Source organism: Danio aesculapii, chromosome 4, assembly GCF_903798145.1.
Source record: "Danio aesculapii chromosome 4, fDanAes4.1, whole genome shotgun sequence".
Taxonomy (NCBI): domain Eukaryota; kingdom Metazoa; phylum Chordata; class Actinopteri; order Cypriniformes; family Danionidae; genus Danio; species Danio aesculapii.
This window is the reverse complement of record NC_079438.1, coordinates 40,329,769-40,345,294: the sequence shown is the minus strand read 5'-3', so window position 1 is coordinate 40,345,294 and position 15,526 is coordinate 40,329,769. Positions and strand designations below refer to the sequence as shown.

Genomic DNA, 15,526 nt, shown 5'->3' with positions numbered 1-15,526 from the left:
ATGTGTTATTATGTCATGTAATCAGGATATTAAAATAAACGAAAAAACAACTCACCTTTCAAAGACCACCAATCGCTTCACTGAGCAACAGTCACGCCACAATAACACATCCATATCTCAGCAGGGTCCGTTTGCTGTTAAATTGATAAAGATTGTTTCTTTATTTGATGGTGTTTTGTGTAATTGCATGCACTTTCTTAAATTGCAGCGTGTTAAGCTCTCTCGGCCACCGTATAAAAAGACCCAAGGTTAATTAACAACAAGTGTTAAAAAGGACCCAATTATTGGACAAGGGGAGGAAAATTTAAAAGAGTTCCCTCCAGTTTTAATGATTATTAAGCTCCGGGACATCTATAAAAATCCACACCCAAGAGGAAATCCCTTCACAAATAGTGTTGCGTCAGCTTTAGCAAACAAACATGCGGCAATAAAGGCAATCATTAAGCTAATTATGGTAAAAATGCTGGTCCAAATCAATTACATTTATGGTCCCCAGGAAGACGGATAATTAAACTGTAATTGTGTTCTGTTTGAATAAATAAAGCTGGGGAAAACTGTTCATATCAGAGCGTGTGATTGAGTAGATTGCAGTGTAAATGGATATAGGAGGACAGCAGAGGGAAGACAGTGGGCCTGTCGGGATTGCTCGTGTCTACTGGTGCCTGGCGCTTTTCTTTTCTTGGAGATGAACAGACTGCTGGGATCTGCAGGGGTGGTTGGCTTTGCTATTCTGAGGAGCGTGGAGAGAAGCGCTACGACCTCCCACTGGAGTCTCAACATGTTACTCTGGAGAAAAGTCAACTCGTGTTTCCACAAGAGAAGCTAAACGCCATCGTACTAGGGATGCCAATAATTAATCGATGGTCAGTTAATTGCTAATAATATTTGAACTCAATATACCCAACATAAACTCACCAAAATGAGTGTTTTGGCCTACATTTTTGTGAAACTGAAGGTTCTAGGTAAAATGAATGCTACGGGGCAGTATGACATCAACAAATTCTGTTCCTTACCACACTAATGATATTCACAGGGACATATTTTCAACAAATGAAGTATTTTTTTGTGCAGTTCTTTACATGATACAAAATAAATATCACAAAACAGCTTAAAGTGTTTATGATTTGTAATCATATATGTTTGTTTTACCCATTTATCTCCATATGGATGACTATTCTGCACTCTCAGAAATAAAGGTACGAGAGCTGTCAATGGGGTGGTACCTTTACAAAAAGTACATATTTGTATTAAAGAGTTCATATTGGTACCTCAAAGGTATGTATTATTAGCTTAACATTTTAGGAGGAACACTTTTGTACTTTTTAGGTACTAATATGTACCTATATGACAGCTCTTGTACCTTTATTTTAGAGAGTGTGGCATGGTCAGTTTCCTCGGGAGTTCACTTGAAAATGTAGACACCACCCTCTAATGGATTTGTCATCTGAAATGAGCAATGAAACGTAACCAGAGCAAAGGTATTGTACATTTCGCAAAGATGTAGCCTGATGTACGTATTTTCAATGTGCTTGTGCTGGATATACCTTTATTGATGGCAAGACACTGCAGGTCAACAATGGGAAAAAATTCATTCGGAGCTCAAAGCTACTTTGTACTTTTTAATCGCATAGTCATCATAACTCATACTTCACCAGGTGATTGATTACACTGACAATTGCAAATATACATTTGAATAAAATGTAAAGTCTGGTGGAAGTGCTGATGAAATTAAAGCATCTTAAGTGCCTTTAAAAATGTTTTGTAAAAAAAACAAACAAAACACACACACACACACACAGAAAGGTGTATGTGCGATGTTTTTGTTACATTAGACTAAATAAACAGCCAAAAAAATCTCAAAACTGACAGATGCATGAAAAAAATATGCATCTCTTTGTCTCACCTCAACTAATATCTACCTCCACTGGTATATTACTTCATAAATGCAACAGAAATGTAATATATATATATTTTTGCCATCTGAGATGCCTAAAGATCAATAAAGTGCACTAATAACTAAATGGCATAAGCCTTTAATTTGTCATGAAAATTCATTAAGTAAATGTTGCCCATTCGCATTCTCTATATTTTGACTTAATATGCAATCTGGGAAGGAAACAACACACTTGAAGTAACAAAAAACATGATTGACATACACAAGGATGGAATAGTAAACTGTTTATCTTTCTCTATTATACTATTCCTTTTTTATTTCTACTTGACTTTAATTTAGAGTTTAGAGTGTCATTTGCACATTCTGACAGTCCAGCGATGCTGAATTGAAGTAGACACATCTTGTATGTATCATAAATGTTTAAAACCTTATTTTTCCATTTGAGCAACGATCAATCACGGGAATTTGTTGAAATGGACATCCCTAAAATCGTACAAATAAGCACAGATTCGGATGCAAATGTATGTCCCCTGAGAGATGAGATGAGTGTTCTACTCATTGGAGCTGGAAATAAATAAATAAATAAATAAATAAATAAATAAATAAATAAATAAATAAAAGCATCTTAAAACATAAAAGAGCTTGGCGTTCAAAAGATGTGCAAATGCGTAAACACAGGGGCTCATATACACATGAATGGGATGATAACATGAGAGCTCCGCAGTAGTGCACTGAACACAGAGTCCATCTGAAGATGCTGGGATTAATTTAAAATCCACAGAGCTGGTTAAGGACGTCTATTTGGAGAGATGCACACAACAACAACTGATCTGAGCTGACATCTACAAATCAGAGGAGCAGACTGGATTAACCAAATATCAAATCTACAATACTAATCTACAGTATAATCAACTGCTGCTATGAACTAATAAACCAAGGCTCAATATCAACCATTTACTTAACACAATCAAGTATGGAATAAATGACAGGCTGTTGAATTACTAGAACATAATGTACACTTAATACCTTGTGCGTGCATTATTCCCTAATAATTCAATGAACTGGAGTCAATTATTGTATTTGTACTATAATTACCAGACCTAAAGACATGGGTCAGATTCTGTATTCAAAGACATTGTCAGGTTTGTGTCCTCAAACCACTCCTGTGAATGGGAGTAGTTTCTTACACTTCTCATTAAAAGCTTTTTTATTTAGTGGATTTATGCTTGTATGCTTTGAATAACTGAAATCATCTGTTCAAGACCAGCCTGGAGCTACTTTATCTGTGTGTTTACCTTAGAATGTTCATTAGCTAATTGGAAGCAGGAAATCAACAGCACTGTAGAACAAATGAATTTATATTAAATTATATTATCTTAAATTTCTATATAATCTAAATAAATAAAATGTCAAATTGGTATTATTATAATTATTAATTTATATATATATATATATATATATATATATATATATATATATATATATATATATATATATATATATATATAAATTTAACGATGGATGGATATAACGATGGATGGATGGACGGATGGATGGATGGATGGATGGATAGCCAGGCAGGCTGGCAGACAGACAGACAAACAGACACAGCAGACGGATGGACAGACGGACATAATGATAAAACGATATATGTATACATATAATGATAGAAAAAATAACAATAGATATGATATAACAATAGATAGATATAACAATAGATATAATGATATAACGATAGATATAATGATATAACGATAGATATATAACAATAGATATAATATAACAATAGATAGACATAACAATAGATATAATAACATAACGATAGATATAATAATATAACGATAGATATATAACAATAGATATTATATAACAATAGATAGATATAACAATAGATAATGATATAACGATAGATATAATTATATAACGATAGATATAATGATATAACGATAGATATAATGATATAACGATAGATATATAACAATAGATATAATATAACAATAGATAGATATAACAATAGATATAATGATATAACGATAGATATAATGATATAACGATAGATATATAACAATAGATATAATATAACTATAGATAGATATAACAATAGATATAATGATATAACGATAGACATAATGATAGATATAACGATATAAAGATAGATATAATGATAGATAGAACAAAATAACGCTAGATGTATAGATATAACGATATAATTATTAAATAATAGATATAATGATAAAACGATAAATATAACAATATAACGATAGATATAACAGTATAACAACAGATATAGCGACAGATATAACAATAGATCACTATAATGATAGCTAGATAGATAACGATACATAAATATAACGACAGATAAAATGATAGATATAACAATATAACGATAGATGAATAGATATAACAATATATATAATGATAAATACAGCAATTTTTAATGATAGATATAACAGTATAACAATAAATATAACGATAGATAACAATAGATCAATATAATGATAGCTAGATATATAACGATACATAAATATAACGATAGATAAAATGAGATCGAGATAATGATAGATGTAACGATATAATGATGAAATTTATTCTGCTACTTCTACACACTTGCCCAACACCATCACGTCTCTATGACTCGAATGTTTTAATTTACTCTTTTTAAAAGGGTTGTAGTTAATGGAGAACTCCACTGTATGAACACTCTATTAAACCAGCCTCCAACATGGGTAGCCCTTCATCTCCTCACTAACCGCATTTTACATTTCCCACAATCCATTACTTTAATGAGGTTGTGTACACATGGCTCTATGGGGTCTCTACCACGACCCGTAACCCCATAAACACAGAAACCCCAAAGCCTGACCTCTGCTGTCCTCCTAAACCTTCATAAGCAACATAAATACAGAAAAAACTGTTGATATCCACTGTGATTAAGAGTCCCTGCAATCCTATAAGCTGGGTTTTTGTGTGGTGAAGTGTTTCCCATGTCCCTAGAGATGCGAGCGCCCAGACAAAACCCATCAGTGTTGGCTTTTTATTCTTCTTTCCTTTGAGCACAATTTTTTCACTACGATGCCATAAATAAAACAAACTCTTGAAGCTTTTGCAGGTTTTGCAGTAGGAGTCTCTTCTCTCAGTATGCGGTAATACACAAACGTAACACACATTTTGATGTCCGTTTAAACATTTAGGCCACCTTAAAGCATTTCTAGAAAACTTCAGGGCTTCAAAGATAGTTGAGGAAAACTGAAGCACAGATGCTAAAACTTCGAAGCTTTTTATCATTAATCAACTGATTAATGAGCCAATACTTGGTCAGCAACATTTCATGTTTTCTTGTGTGTATTTTATGTATATTTAGCCATTTCTGTGCGAAAACAAGGGTTTAAGTTAAAGTTGAATTCAATTTTTTTATGTATACAGTATATCCGCCTTATTTCAGTCACTTTGGTGTTAGCATTGGTCATTGATTTGGCTACTCAAAACTCATTGACCTTTCCCTTATAACATAATAATATTTATTAAATATAAATTAGAAATAGGTTTATAAATTATAAGAATAAGGAACTACAATATATGTCAATAGCATTATTATTAACTGTCATTTTGTGCAAGCACTTTGTCTCGTAAAACCAATTTGCAGTTCATTTGGGATCACAATCCAATTGTATGTCTATAGATGTTGCTGAAGGTCTATGAACAAGAGTCACATTTTTATTCATGATGTTTGGTAAAACTATCCCAAAAACTTAAGTAAAATAAAGTGCCAGAATTAAAATATAACCTAAATATTGATTAAACACCAAAAATTAAGGATGCTCTGATCAGGATTTTTGGAGCCGACACAGAGTACCGATTCTAATGCTTCAAGCTTTACATAACTTTAACATTGCATAAAGCACATTATTCCTCTTACTATGATACTTGAGTGGAGGTCACTTCTTTTCTAAGAGAATAAATGAAGGATGTTGCATATAATCCATCAAACATGTCTCTTATTACCATTTAGTGTGGACATGTCATGGTCAGAAGTAGCTTAACAGAAAATAATAGATAAGACTAATAAAAAAATTTGGTAAGGAAAATGACTAACAATAGCATTTGGAAACATAGCAATTGATGAAAGAATTTAACACGTCTCAATGAAGAAAACGTTTGGAGTGCACATTTGATGCATAAGAAGCTAAAATGGATCTTCCTCTGCTTGTAAACCTGTAAAATAACACTTGATCGGTTGATGGAATCGGCCAGATTAGTGAGTACCGACCGATCGAGTCATAAAATGTGATTATCGGCCAATACGGATCTCTGGCCGATTGATCTGAGAATCCCTACTATAAACTATTAAAAAGAAACAAAGAACCAGCTAAATTCAATTGAAAAAAACACTAATAAAATAAGTTACAAGCATAAATAAAAACACTGTATCTTAAATCAATTTAATTCATTTGGATTATTAAATGTTACGTTCTTTTCAATTACTTAGACAAAGGAGTCCTCATAACTACTGAATCACTTAAAGCCAGAAATTAAATATATATGCATATCCTAGAACATCCCATAACAAAACATGCAACTTTCATGCCTTTACGTTTAAGAAGTCATCTTTAAAAAAATACTGCTATTTTTAATCCTCTCACTCGCATCAACTACAGTGTAAGGATATTTTTAGGTAGATCATTAAAGAAGATTTTTAGCTGAAACCATGGTCCTTGGGCATTCATAAAATGCAAGTCAATGGCCAACATACAAGAAAACACTAGCACCTTAGATGATACACTGAAGCTGAAAACGTTGACTTGAATTTCATGAATCACCAAGGACCCTGTTGGCAGGTAAGGCTACAGGTGAGAGATCCGCCAAACTAGAAAAAAAAACTTGGTCAGGATTGAGCCAATAACCAGCCAGCAATGTTATTAGCACCTCAGCTAGCAGTCGGCTAGGGACATGCTATCAAAGCTTGGGTGAATTTAGCATGACAGCTCATAGCCTGCAGTACATCTGTGTCAAAGCAACACAGACTAGTGGTAATGACTACATAAACTGGTCTCTTGCCTGTAATTAACGCAAACCACAGCAGGGCTGAAAACAAACACCATTTTTGTTGTTTTTAACGTGACTTTTTTCAGACCTGGAAGAAACCGTGTAATCATCTTTGGGAATGAGAAACAAGAGCCATTACATCAGACTGAAATAAAAAGGTGCGATGACAAAGCATCTATCAGACGGTGAACTTTGAGCAGTCTGGATCACTAATGGTTTTCAGCTGGTTCAAAAGAAATGTAATCGTGTCGACTTTGAGCTACTAATACATAAAAGGCTTATTATGAGCAATGATTATGAATGAGAAGACACTGTTGATTATCACTCATGTAAGGGTTTAAAATGCTAATATGCTACAGCAATCAACTTGAAAAGATCCACTGACCCCATGTAAAAGATACAAAAAGGCTTTTGTTTTGGTAAATGATGTAGCTTTAACTGACCCCATCAAAATCCCAGTTGAATCCCAACATGTTATTTGCAAGTCAATCAACTCAGGCAGGTTACATGTTGTCAGGGAGAACGAGTGAAAACAAACATCACGGTTTCACAATCAGGCGTTTCCTTTTGATGTGATGAGTCGGTGGGGGCTTTGCTGAGAAAGCATGTAAAATCATTGACCAAAGTGAACATTTGTTCTTTTTCTCACATCCTCTCAAAGAGTGTGGCTTCAATTTTCTGTTTCACAGAAACAGAAAATGAAAATTCTCTCACCATTTATTCACCCTCAAGTCAATTCAAAACGGATTTTTCCAGAGCAAAAAAGAAGAGGAGATAGAAGAGTTAGGCAGGATGTTCATGCTGCTCTTTTCCATACAAAACACTGAATAGTAATAGCTGCAAAACTTTAAAAAAATGATCAAAGTATTAAAAGAGTCAACAGTTTGTAATTTTTCCTAATACCAATAACTGATATATAGGTCAATAAATATAAATCTTGATATGATTTCTTTCTGAGCTTGATACAGACAACGGTAAGAAAGCAACTTTATTTTCACAAAAAAGTTCCCTAATATAAACCCAGTCAATGTCTTGACATCTGTACCTTAAAGTCTGTGTGAACCGGAAGTTGCAGAGACTTTTATTTTAGTTTGTTGATGTATTATTTGAGTAGCTGGCAGGGCTTTGTTTTTGTACATTGTTCCCTCATAGTAAACGAATGGTAAGAATATTAAGTGGCCATCAAACTGACGTCAACAGAGAAGTATCACCACTCCAAACTACGGGAACACATGGTCAGACTTAGATTAAATATTACCCAAACAGACATTTTGCCAGTGGATTAATCTGCACAGATTATATGTTTAGCTAAAGTTTAACAAAGTGCACTAGCAAAATAAACATTGTACATTTTGATTTCACACGAACTTCTCTAAAGCACACATCTGTTAGTGTGAAGTGTCACATCATGAGAAAGATACCAATCAAAATGTCAATGGGAAATATTGTTCATTTTCAGCCAAATAATATGATAAATCAGTAACTAGTATCAAGGTTTTGTCTTGTTATAGTAAACTAAGTTGATTTATTTTATGCTAAGCCATTAGTTTTCAGTGTAGAAACAAGCATCTTTTTAAAGAGAGCTGCCCCTTTCAGCTAACTGAAACTGCTTTAGTGGAAACTTTTGTTGAAATATGAAGAATGAAATGCGGAATGGAAAGGTTTCATGGATATTATCCATTCTTTACGCCCAGTAAATAACCTATTAGTTTTAATAGTGTACGATCCATGCCTTATATTCCAGCTTCTGAAGATATCTGAAAACCTTGACAAAGACATTTTCCAAACCCATCAAACCTCTGACGCATTATTTCCTAATTTTTTTGTTATTTTTGATCATCACTTACTTTCGTTGAATGGAAAAGGCCAGCGGGAACATTCTGAAAATTCTGTATGTCATGAAATCAACCAAAAGTCACCATTTCTGGGTGTCTAAATGAGAACAGAAGACTTTATATGCAAGCACGAGGAAATATACCCTGACATTACCATTGAGGCAGTATGTTTCCCTTCATCTGCAAGGCAACTGATGCCCAGAACAATTACAAACCCTGGCTCAAAGGGCAGGGGTGTCAAGCATCCCCTGTCAAAACACTGTCACTAAGACTAAGGCAATAGCATGTTTTCTATTGCTAGAACCAGTAAGCCGCTTAGAGACTGGAAAACAACGAGTCGGGGAGGCAGATTATGGAAGGAAAAGGAGCAACGGGAGATGAGATCAATGAGAACGCGGCCCAACCTCTAGTGTCAAATGTCAACACATGGCAGGGCATCTGACGTCTGACTGACTACAGCATATAGACCCCGGGGATGTGTTTACACACACATATGACCCTCTCTGCAGACAAATGAGCAAATCTGAATCATCAACTTGTTGCTCAAATCATTTTCTAAAGCAGATCTCAGACTAGTAGAGCACACTTGAGTAATATATGTAAAGTTCATATACCAATCTACCACTCTCTCAATCTATTTATCATTATTTATTTAATGGGATTTATTTAGGCAATTTAATATGACAAATTTAAACCTTAACACTAAACAATGATACCAAAACTGAGAGATGTCATGCATTTCTGTGCATTGTTTATTTCAAACTACTTAAATGCTTAATTATGCTCATCTTAACTTGACTTTTTACAGTATTGTAGCTGTTTGGGCCAAGAAATGCTGTCTGAACTTGTCAATTAGAGAGCAAAGTCTGAGCCCGTCCATAAATCCTGACATCTAGATTTAATATTGGTGGTAAAATATTCAGGTTTTATTGTCAAACCTTTTACAATACTTTAGTTTGGGGTGTGTACAACTTATGCTTTTATCATACAGAGTTTTAAAAACAGATACTATGAAATACAATCATTTAAAATGATTATTCTTGTGATGACACATCAGAGTTTTCCCCAGCTTTCAGTGTTGCAAGATCTGTCAGAAATCATTCAAATATGATGATTTGATGCATGTTAAAAATAGAACTGTATTGCTGAATCATATTTATGTTAATGCATGCTTGCTGAATACAAGAAATGAAAAGGGTCCATTAAACAAACATGCAATTGTTCAAATGTTTTGAAATAAATTTATTTATTATTATTATTATTTAGTTTTTTTTTCTTGAAAGAATTTGGTAGTCTAAATCCATTAAACATAAGGACACTTAAATAATTCCAAAAATAAATGAAAATTTAAACAAGCTTCAGTGCTTCCCACACCTTTGAAATATACTTGCGGTGGTAGCCTGATAGAAACACACCTTTTACCCACAGCACATAAATGGTCAACTACATGCGACAATCAAACAAAAATTCGATTTTTAACTATATTTATACATATTATGACACTGTTATACACCATTTCTTTTTAAGGGGTTAAAGTTATAAAGGAAAGGCTGTTGAAATAAAAGAAATCTACTATTTCTCTAACTTTTATGCTATTTATGAGCCATGTGCACCCACTGACAGATAAAAAGGTGCTTACTAGCTCTCTCTTTCTCTTCATTGGCATGACAATATTACTGCAAAAACACTATTGCCAAAGATTTTTAGATATGTATAATGCAATATATTAACATCATTAAATTAATGAATACAGCAAATGAAAAACAAATAGCAAAAAAAGAGCAAAATATATACATTATTGCTAAAAATGATAATAATTACTAAAATAAAAAGTGTAGATCATTTAAATAAGGCAAGTTGGCAATTAGCTGATTCTAATGGTGTACAATATTTTTTGCAGCCAGTATATTTAGCTCTCTCTGAGGTACAGTAAAGTTTATCGGAGTTGTTTATTAAATGATTAATCATTTAATGTTTCTCTCAGGGCTAAAAGGTAATGCAAAAACGCATACAAATAACGGCAACTTTAGAAAGCGAATGAAAAACCAGAATCCCGGACATTTTAGGAGATTTAGACACTACAGTCGGACACATTTTGGTACAAAAAGTGAATCTCGGTGTGTCTGCAGAGCACGTAAAGCGTGAGCAATGATGGTTCTCACACACACAGAACCAGCAGTAGGAAACGTGCAGAGCGAGAGAAGATTTTCCACTGGCTAATCGATCGCGAATGTTTGGCTTTCTTGGTCGGATACAAAAAAAAAAAAGTGTAAAAGAATGATAGTAATAGTATTATTCATGTGTTACCATCAAATATACTTGACCAGCTGTTAATTTACCTGGGCGGGCCGCCCAAGTAAAGTCTATGTGTGGGAAGCACTGAAGCTTTGTTCTAAGGCTATTTCTGGATCACAAACTCATAAAAGGCCCAAATCTTGCAAATCACAAATAGCTGCCACAGCAATCAGTCATGGCTTGTATGCCTAAATGAGGACAGTGATGTGTGGGAATAGATTGTAGAATAGCTTTGGGATTAGCCTTAAAGAAAACGTGAGCGTCAAGCTGAGCTCCACCACATTAACTCAGTAACCCTCAGAAAAGACCTTTGAGTCACTCCTTTGGTTAAACTGAAACAAAATATATCCATATTACCAAACCAAGAGCACACGTCAGCCATCTTTACACCCGCTTATTCTCGAAAACTAATCACATGACCCACAAGAAGGAAGGAAAGCGTGACAGGGCCACCAGGTTTCATGAGGTCCTTTGGCCTAAAGAGGAAGTGCTCCAATTCGCGGAGGGATGCCGACAGCCTTCTTTTTTTTCCCCCCACACTGTCATGTTCTTCCTCTCCAAAGCATCTCCTTTCCTTTCTGCTCAGTTGGTTCCTCTAAAAGTCTCAAACAGTTACAGACAGCTGGCAGTTAATGTGTTGTCATCTCATTACCCACTGGCTTCAAAACGCTACTCCATTTCCTAGTCAAATGTCAGACCTTGGTGGGAAACCACAATGCTTGCTAACATTACAAATCTGATTTCAAAAGCTTGAAAGATACATTTAAAGCACCCCAAAACTAATATTCTGTATTTTTACAACAATTGTTCAAAACCTATTTGACTTTTTGCTTCTGTTGAACACAAAAGAAGATATTTTGAAGAAAACTGGTAGCCATTGACTTCCATAGTATTTCTTTTTCCAATACTATGATAATAGTTACCAGTCTCCAATATTCTTCAAAATATCCTCTTTAGTGTTCTAAGTAAAAATATATTTTTTTAATAGTATCGTTGGTAAATTATCCCTTTAAGGATTAAAAATTGAAATTAACCACCAGACTCTTTGTATACATAATGGTCTGCAACAATAGCCTAGCGCAGGGTTTCCCAAACATTTCAGCCCACGATTCCCAAAATAACAATGCCAGTGACTTGTGACCCCCACTATCCTCGGAAATGGTTATAAACATACAAGCGTTGCACACAACAGTGCACACACACACACCAATAGGCCTATATTAACACAATCATATTGACAACACTCTAACACTCACATCTTTTTTTAATAGTAATTTATTCATTCGTTTAATTTCAACATTAACCTCATCAAACAACATGGGTTACATTTAGAAATACACCACTCAGACATCATTCTTTACATAAAATCACAATCTATCATATTTTTAATGTATGAGAGCGCTGAAAATGTATCCAGTTGCCTTAAAATCAATCTGCTGCAACTGACGCTCTGACATCGTTAATCACCCCAGGCCTAGGCGTCACAATCCAATAAAAAAAAATTGTATTTAAACAATTTAAAGAAAATCTAGAGGCTGATGGCTTTTTATTTGCACATTGTAGTTTTTTGTAACCAATAACTATTAATTAAATCTTTTGGTATTTGTGTATAAAATAAAAAAGTTAATTTGATTTTTGGAAGTCACCAAGTGACCCCAACTTTGGTAAAAACAGGCCTAGTGGTCAGTGCACAAAAATACAGTGCAACTTCACTGCAGGTTTCTCAAATTCAAGTGCCAACTTGTAGACCTTTCCTGATTTCCATCCCCTCTATCTCTCCAAAGTCACCTCATGTCAATATTTAGAGTCCTATCATAATAAAGACAATGATAGCAAAAAAAAAAATCGAAAAACATAAATAAATAAATCAGTATACCAGGTGCACCCTGATAACACACTGACAATGGAAAAATACAGAGCGCAACTCATCCTAGCATGCTGGTTATTCAGACACAGCCCTCCAAAGGAAACAGTCCCGACAGCTGTATTAGAACTGCCATTTTCAAAAGTCAGATGTATTTGCTTTCCTGACAGACTCCCATGTTTTTTTGCATATGGATTGACTCCCTCAAGAGCTTAGTTAGGAAGTTCTGACAGAGCTCAAAGCAAAACCTGGAACAATCATGACTATAATTATACATGAAACTGATGCACCTGAAACCGAAATCACAGCAAACGCGGATCTAAACATAGAAGTTTCTACCAGGACCCAGACCAGATTTTTAATGGCATTAAAATAGTGGGCGGCCTTCTTCTTCTTTTTTTTTTTTTTAAAAAGGAAGTCTTCATCTCTTCATTTTGTTTCAACAGAGCCTACAAACCGGCATTCCTCTGTGCCCAAGAGGACACACTATCATGGGGATTTCCTTCCTCTTGCTCTAGGAGAGACAGGATTGGGGTTAGACCCCAGCAGGGTGAGGTCGCCCTGACCTACCACTCAAAAAAGGATCTCAATTTGACAATTTGGACAAGTACAAATTATTATACTAAGATGATTTTAGTAGAAAGCATAGATAATCTGTGACTTGGTTAACTCATTTTTACACACAACAACACTGACAACACAGGATATGAACAAAAGTCATACACTTATCAGCCTTTGGCAGTGACAGATATATTGCTGCTTACTTTTCCGCAATTGGGAATGACAAGTGTTTGCTCAAGACTGCCTTTAAAAAAGGAAATGATATGCACTTGGTTGGTGGTTGCAAAATTTACACAAATACACAAACTCTATAACAATTCCACAAACTCTGAATGAAGCCATTTTGCTGAAAAAAAGGGGTTCACACAAAGGTGGAGTAAATGCATTTACAAAATAGGTACATGAAAAACATTGCTGTGAAATTATGAATAGAGTGGAAAGGTAAAGCTATGAACAAAATGTATTGTTAATAAAAAATTGAGTTTTTGATGATGCGTGATGTGATGTCACAAAAGATGAATGGAAAGACACATGGAACCACAGATGCAAAGAACATTTACTTTTAAAAGTAAAGCAAACTGTAGAATAATAATTTGCAACAAATCCTTAAAAGTTTAGTTACATTTTAGATATAAAAACAATTAGCAGGCAAAAAAACTCCATTGCCAATAGTGTAGCGATCTGAAGCATGTTTTAAGTAAAAACTTCTATTAGTGAGTGTGACATTTGCGTGACCAACTTAAGCATAAGCGGAAACTTAGCACGAAACTCCTGACTGTGCAGATGAGATTTTTACTGAAATGACTTTTGCACACAAAGATTAGCCAAACTGGTACTCCTGACCGCACCTTAAGACTGCACTGATGCTGCGTTTCATTCACACTGAAGCAAAGCAGCATCAGACACACATACAATGTCCAGCTGAGCTGGAAGCTTGCATATTCAAGTAGTTATTTATTTATTTATTTTTTCAACCAGACTTCAGAGCAGACACAAAGCAAGCTCAGAGCAGCCACTGTAAAGACACCTCTGTAGAAAGGCTGTTATAATTTGACAAGAGCCCTGTCATTAAAGATCAAGCCATTAAAAATGCATGGAGAAGCAACAGGATCTTCTTTAACAACCTCTTTGAGGGACTTCAGCCTCGCATCCCTTCTCATAAGGACAATATTCAAAATGTCACATCCAACTAGGAGTCTATATAAGGGCCCCTGGCCAGCCTAGAGAATGTTTTTGATCATTCTTTCCATTAACCCCAATGCAAACCATTCCTACGCGATCTGACAGACAATCCAACGTTGAAGAAATCCGAGTCTAATTTTTTCTCTCTCCAGCTCTTCTTGAATGAACCAGTCATCTCCCCTCGACTGAGGAACAGAACTAGGCGGGGCCGCTAATCAGTCAAATCTAGAAGGAAACACTGCATTAGAAGCGCTAAATGTGCCTTTTAGCACAACGCCTGACACTCCTCACACATGCCTTCACATAAACCTTGTCGAAAAAACGGACAGAAACAGAAAATCTACGCTTCGTTAAACTACTCATTCGTACAACTTTTCCATTTCCGCTATAACTTCAACAGCGCCGTGAGCATGAGACAACAAAAACGCCATTCTTCACGCAACAAAACACCTCAAAAACCCACTGTATTCCACATCAAACTTCCCGGCGACTGTTCTGGCCGTAAAGCCGAGTCTGGTAAATCTAAGGAGTTGAATTGTTTCACTCCAGCTCCGCCATATTCTAGACATCCGCGCTGCTCTTCCGCAAACCCCCGTGCCGGTCTGCTTTGCAACATTGTAACATTCCGCCGTTACAGGATTCTATCAATCGAACAGTGACATCATCATAATCGCCTCGCAGCTCCCGCGCAACACGCGCGCCGTTGCGGATCTAATGCCACAAAATCTCGCGCAAATGCGATACTTACGGCAATCCGCTCGAGCTCCAGCCAGTCGGTCCGTCTGCGCCTGTGCCTGTGAACGAGCTGCTCGCCTCTGGGAGGGTGGGTGAGGTTTAGACTCGAGCATGACG

The 15,526-nt window shown here is 35.4% G+C and overlaps 1 protein-coding gene across 1 annotated transcript in view; it reads right to left on the bottom strand.

Annotated features, from left to right (window-relative positions):
* rap1b (RAP1B, member of RAS oncogene family) overlaps positions 1-15,526 on the bottom strand; it is a 91,474-nt gene extending 75,948 nt beyond the window's left edge. Inside the window, exon 1 of the mRNA XM_056455634.1 lies at positions 15,423-15,526. The gene's annotated coding sequence lies outside the window, so the exon portion shown is untranslated. The remainder of the gene's footprint in view (positions 1-15,422) is intronic.